The 6,478-nt window shown below is 45.6% G+C and overlaps 1 protein-coding gene across 1 annotated transcript in view; it reads right to left on the bottom strand.

Moving 5' to 3' along the window:
• Kiaa0513 (KIAA0513 ortholog) overlaps positions 1-6,478 on the bottom strand; it is a 59,432-nt gene that overhangs the window by 51,905 nt on the left and 1,049 nt on the right. The window contains exon 2 of the mRNA XM_031341574.1: positions 4,581-4,715. The gene's annotated coding sequence lies outside the window, so the exon portion shown is untranslated. The remainder of the gene's footprint in view (positions 1-4,580; positions 4,716-6,478) is intronic.

Raw genomic sequence — 6,478 nt, 5'->3', positions numbered from 1 at the left:
TCTGTAGACCAGACTGGCTTCAAACTCAGAGATCCACCTGCCTCTGCCTCCCAAGTGCTGGGATTAAAGGCGTGCACCATCACTGCCCGGCCATCCCTGTGGTTTTTGAGAACTTTCTGGAACGGTGTGATCAAAGCTTCACTGCGGTCAGAGTTTGACTGATGAAAGTGAGTACCGGGCAGAGTGTTCGGAATGCATCTTCTGAGATGACCTGTTCAAGTGTTTGGCCAATTGCTCTGTCTGGTCTCTTGTTTATATCAAATGACACATTTTAAAATAGGCTCTGGACAGGTGAGATGGTTTGAAGGTAAAGGTACTTCCCACCAAGCCAGACCACGTGAGTTCCATCTCTGGGTTCTATATGGTGGAAGGAGAGAACCAACTCTCGATAGCTGTTCTCTGATCTACACAAACACATATACATAAATTTTTTAAAAAAAGGCTTGGTGGAGCTCAGTGGTGGAGCTCATGCTTAGCATGGGCAAAGGCCTCTCCTGGTAAAAGCTGCTGTGTATTTCATGGTTCAAAAAACACTTAAAAGCAGGACAACAAGCACATGAAGAAAATGTCCAACCTCGCTATCCATCTGAGGAACTCAAACAGTGGAAATCCATCTCACCCCAGCCAGAATGGCAGTCATTAAGAAAACAAGAAACGCTGGTGAGGATGTAGACAACAGGAAGTCCTTATGTATTGCTGGCAACGAGGGCTTGTCAACTTATGTGGAAGTCCCCACTACTCATTACTCAAATGACTCTATGTCAACCTGTCATAGACACACATGCACAAGTTTATTGCAGCACTGTTAACAACGCTGTCATGGTCCACCTGGGTATACAAGAACCGTGGATGGCTAAGGATGATGTGGGTTCACACAGTGGAATTGTGTTCAGCCATAAAGAACAAAGCCACGTCATTTTCAGAGACATGGATGCAACAGATATGGTCACATTAAAAGTAAGTCACACCAGTCGTATGAAGATAGACATCATATGCTTTCTCTCATTTGTGGATCCTGGATTTAAAAAATGCTTAAATATTTATGTTCATGAGTGTGTGCTTGAATGTATGTATATGTATCACCTGTGTTCCTGGAACTCAAGGTCAGGAGAGAGTGTTGGATCTTTTGGAATGGGTATAAGGAGGGTTGTGAACCACCATGTGGGTGGTAGGAATCAAAACCTGCCAAGAGCAGCAAATGCTCTTAACCACTGAGTCATCTCTCCAGCCCCTAGATTTTATAGACATCAAATCATATGTATATATATGTCTATACAATACAGGCCTATTCCCCTTTTAAAAGTATGTGTGTGTGTGTTCATGCATAAACCACAGCAAGTGTAGAGGTCAGAGGACAACCCAAGGGAATCAGTTCTATTACCCCATGTAGGTTCTTAGGACCATAACTCAGGCTGTTGGGCTTGGCATCATATGCCTTTCCCCACTGAACCACCTCTCTAGCCTCAGGCTTCTTTCTTATATCTTTTCTATAGGCATTCCATGACTATATAAGCATGTACATCCCTCATCTCCTCTTTCCACACAGTTTTATATAATAGAATTAATGTATGTTGAGGACCATAAATATCAACTCATGACAACAGCTGCCTTTAATGCTTGCCTAAACCCCGGAGTGAGCAACACACTAACATGCCATTGGGCACATGGGATGTGGCTGGTGGTACGTCAACATTCTGGTGCACACATTTAAGCAAACATAAGTCTTTCTCCACATAATTCCCAGGAACTGGATCAAAGGGTGTGCATACTCACATTCTGGGGAGTCCTTCTGCTGACATGCTCTGGAGAGATAACACATCTTTTTAACAGTCTGCCTTGCCAGCACAGAGTGTCTATGCTGGCCAATAGTACACTCAGTCCTGCCTCCCTCTACTGCGGAATGGAAACTCCATGGGCTGTTTGGGGCAGGGGAGGGACCAGTTCTTGTTTGTCTAATGAATAAACAAGAGTCACCTATGGGAAGAAAACCCCGCTTGTCACTTCTGCCAGAGCCAACATTATGGGGTCCTGGGCTGGGGAGCCCTTAAGAGCACTTGTTGCTCTTGCAGAAGACCCAAGTTTTGATTCCCAGCACCCACATTAGGCAAGATATAGCTGCCTGAAACTCTAGGTTTCAGGGGATCCTAGGGGCACTGTACTTGTATGCATACTAACACATAGACAGACACACATTAAAAAGAGGGCCTCAGCCCCAAGGCCCTCAGAGAAATCAATGACACTGATGGACCACAGTCACAAAACTGGAAGAAACCTTAGAAATCAAGTCCAACCCTTGGCTGTGGAGCTGTTTGGCCCCTTTACAGTGCTCTGGCTAGTAGCGGGAAATAACTGACAAATATTGCTGTTGAGAATGAGCTAGAGAAGGTGAGTGAGAGTCGGGCTCACTCAGTAAAGTGGTTGCTGTACAAAGATGAGGATGTGAGCCCCATTCCTGGAAACTGCAGCATGGTGTGGGCATGCCTGGAATCCCAGTGCTGGCGGTGGGGGGATGAAGACAGGAGGATCCCTGGGTTTCACTGGCCAGCTACTCTAGCCAAGTCACTGAGCTCTAGATCTGGGAGAGACACTATCTCCAAAAAGAAGGTAGATGGCTCCTGGGGAATGACAGCCAAGTTTGTCCTTCTGCCCCCCCCCCCCCCAACAAACACACACTGAACTGTTTTGTTAACTTAGTCCAATCTAATAAAGAGAGGGGAGAGAGAGAGAGAGAGAAAGAGGAGTCTTCTATATAGTTCAAGCTGCCCTTACTCTCTCCACCGTGTATGTGCCACACCCAGCGCTGCTGGGTGTACACATACCACAGTGCTCACGTAGTCAGACAGCAACATGCTGGACTTGGTTTTCTCTTTCTACATGTAGGTCCCAGGGATTGGACTCAGGTCATTAGGTTTACATAGCAAGTCCAGTCCAACCAAGGCTGTCAAGTAAGACCCTAGCTCAGTAGATAAAAACAGCTGAGCGATGGTGGCTGGGATTACATTAGTGAGCCTTGAACCCTAGCACTTAGGAGTTAGAGGGAGGCAGATCTCTGAGTTTGAAACCAGCCTGGTCTACAGAGTAGACTCCAGGGCAGCCAGGGTTACACAGAGAAACCTTGTCCCTTCTCAAAAAACAAAATAAATAAATGAAAAACAAAAAGTTTAATTTGGGTCCAGGGAACACTTGTTGACCACGATCAGATGTTGGGGGAACTTGCCCCAGAAACCACATCTCTTTCCTCACACTTTTTACTTTAGAGGATCCTGGCTCTCAAAGAGTGTGATTCACAAGGCCAAGAGGAGGATCCTTCCACTTCTTGTGAAAATGCTGGGATGGGTCCAAAGGGTGGGGACATAGGAGAGGAAGAAAGCCCTTTCCTTCCTCCTCCTACTGTCTGGGCTGGAGCCCTGAAACAAAGACTGCCAGGAGAAAAACAGGCAGCCATTTATCTTCATGTACCTCACACTTGACACTTGCATGAAACCCAAGAAGGGCATCTCATCCAGCTTCCCTACCACCATCAAGGCCAGACAGGTCAATTGTACTCTCAGAAGTGCACGGGAGGCTCCTCTGCACTCTCCTGGGTGAACGAGTCTGAAGTCTCCAGTCATGACGTCACTGTCATTAGGCAGTAGGAGAGCAGGGGAAGCAGAGAAAGCTTCTCAGTGACCTTCGGCTCAAAGTAAACTCGAACATTAGGTGTATTTTGGGGTGACATGTTCTGATCTCTTTGAGGTATCTTGAGAAAGCCATAGGCCTGTCTGTAATGCCTTTCTGGGTCCCTAGTTCTGTGACAACATTCTCTCTCAGATTGCTAGTAATGATTCTCATCACATTTGTTACATGTTTTGTGGCTTTTTTGAGATAAGGCTTCATTCTGTAGCACAGGCTAGCCTCAAATTAATAGCAATCTTCTTGCTCTGGCCCAAAGATTTATTTATTATAAATAAGTACACTGTAGCCTTCAGATGTACCAGAAGAGGACATCAGAACTCATTACAAGTGGTTGTGAGCCACCATGTGGTTGTTGGGATTTGAACTCAGGACCTTCAGAAGAGCAGTCAGTGCTCCTACCAGCTGAGCCATCTCTCCAGCCCCTTGCCTTAGGCTTCTAAGTGCTGGGACTACATTAGTGAGCCACATCACCAGTTACAAATGATTCTTGTCCACAGACATCAGACATACAGATGAATCTGTCACATGCAAGTTAGCAGACCTCTCCCTTCCCCTGAGTCAGTTTTGCATTTATTAAAAGTGAATCGTCTCAGCATTCCTGACTGAGGATTTATGTGTCTGTCTTCTAGATGCATCTCTGAGCACACTGAACACTGACATGTGCTCATATCACTTTGTACAAAACCTGATACTGCCTTTGCAGGAAGGCTTCTCGCCCTGCTCTTTGAAAATACACTCTGCTTACACTGGCCGTTCAATCTTTGTGTTAGAGGAACAAAACCTTCCTTCCTGATTACATACAAAACAGCCTAGAGATAAGCTAGTGGTCAAGGAGTCAAAACTACTAGGATAGCAGGTTGCTGGCACGACTTTTCCTGGAGAGACAGGAACAAGTATATGCTCACCCTAGACAGCACATCGACGACACACCAAAGAAATCGTTCTGTGAGCGGTTGTGGGAGATACAGCCCAACAGCTGGCAGATGTCTGATGAGTTCCCTTCCTGCTCTGGTATCTCAACACAAGGATCCTAGACTTGGCTGTGGGGAAAAAATTCAGGATGAGCCAGACAGAAGCAAAGTTAATGAGTTTATTATGTATCAAGATAGTCACAGAGGAGAATGACTTGTGATTGTGAATATACAATCTCAAGACAGGTGTGTGGGCTTTCCCAGGAAGTCAGACTTAGCTGTCTTCACAATGGCCTCACATAGGAACCTACAGCCTTTTAAGTTAAATTCTTCAAAAGACATACCTTACAAACTTTAAAGATTAATCAAAGCTGAAAATGTTGTAAAGGAGGATGGCCTTGAACTTCTGATCTTCCCACCTTCACTTTTCAAGTGTTGAAATGACAAGCCTTAGTTATATCATGACTACCACCACATTTATACAGGATAGGGGATGGAACCCAAGACTTCATGGGAAGTTTGAGGCTAACCTGGGCTATATGAGATCCTGCCTCAAAATAACTTATTACATAAGTAAATGTTAAGTAAAATACATGAGCTGATAACTTAAATTTTTTTATTTTATGTATATGAGTGTTTTGCATACATGTATGTATGTGCACCATGTGCCTTCAAAGGTCAGAAGAGGGCATTGTATCCCCTGGAACTGTAGCACAGATAGTGGTGAGCTATTGTCTGAGTGCTGGGAAGCACACCTGGGTCTTCTGCAAAGGCAGCAAGTGCTATCAATTACTGAGCCATCTCTCCAGCCAGCTCCAAGTCTAGCTTATATTTTATTCTTCTCTGTGTGTGTGTGTGTGTCTGCGTGCGCATGCACGCACACGCATTTGCACATCCGCCTTGGTACTTAAAAGGCCAGAGGTCCTCAAGACATCAGAGAATTTTCAAGGCAGGGTCTCTTGCTGAACTGGGTGCTTCTGTTATTCAGCTAAGTTAGGTCTGCACAAATACCCTGGCCGTGAGTGTGCACAACTTATTTCCTGTTTTTCACATCCTGTTTGTGTTGTCTTGAGGAAAGCAGACTGTCTCTGGAGACAATACTGGCTTTATCAATCTTGCTGGTTTCTTGACTCTCAGCAAGAAAGGTCAGCTAGATCCTGGGGTGAGGGCCTTCTTTCTGTCCCACGTGCCTTGATGCTCCTGTCTTTCTATTCTGCCTCAGTTCCATTCAGGTCCACCTCAGTGAACTGCTGAGTTCATCGGGGTTACCTACAAGTGCATGGTTATTTGGAGGTGCATGGGTAATTGATGCAGTGCCAACACTGAGAAGTCCACCCTAGCATGGGAAGGCATGCTCACCGGAGTTCATGGCACAGACCACAGGCTCCAGAAAGTCTCCTCTAACGAGCAACTGTGTACTCCTCACATGATCCAGAAGGCCTCCTGGGTCTTGTGAGTGTCCTGAGCCCCCCTTTCCATCTTGAGAAAATAGCTACCCAGGGCAGGCCCAACAAGAGGCAACTGAAAGGTTGGTACCATAGTGAGCATATGGATGCACAAGCTATAACCACAAAGGGGGCTGGAGAACCTGCGAGTCTGTTAAGAGGGCCGGTGGCCCTTCCAGAAGACCTAGGTTTGATTCCCTAGCATCCACATGGCAACTCAAAACTGCTAACGCCAGTTCCAGGGTATCTAAATGCCCTCCGCTGGCCTCCTCAAGCACTGCATGCATGTGGTACACAGATATACACGAGGGCAAAACACCCACAGACATAAGAATAAAACTTAAAAGATGTAGCCATAATTTTTCAACCCAAAAGATGTATTTTTTTTTTCAAGATGGCATTACTATGTAGTCTAAGGTGGTCTCGAATTCAGAATCCTCCTGCCTT

This window comes from Mastomys coucha, unplaced genomic scaffold (genome assembly GCF_008632895.1).
Source record: "Mastomys coucha isolate ucsf_1 unplaced genomic scaffold, UCSF_Mcou_1 pScaffold22, whole genome shotgun sequence".
NCBI lineage: Eukaryota > Metazoa > Chordata > Mammalia > Rodentia > Muridae > Mastomys > Mastomys coucha.
This window is presented reverse-complemented; position numbering and strand designations above follow the sequence as displayed.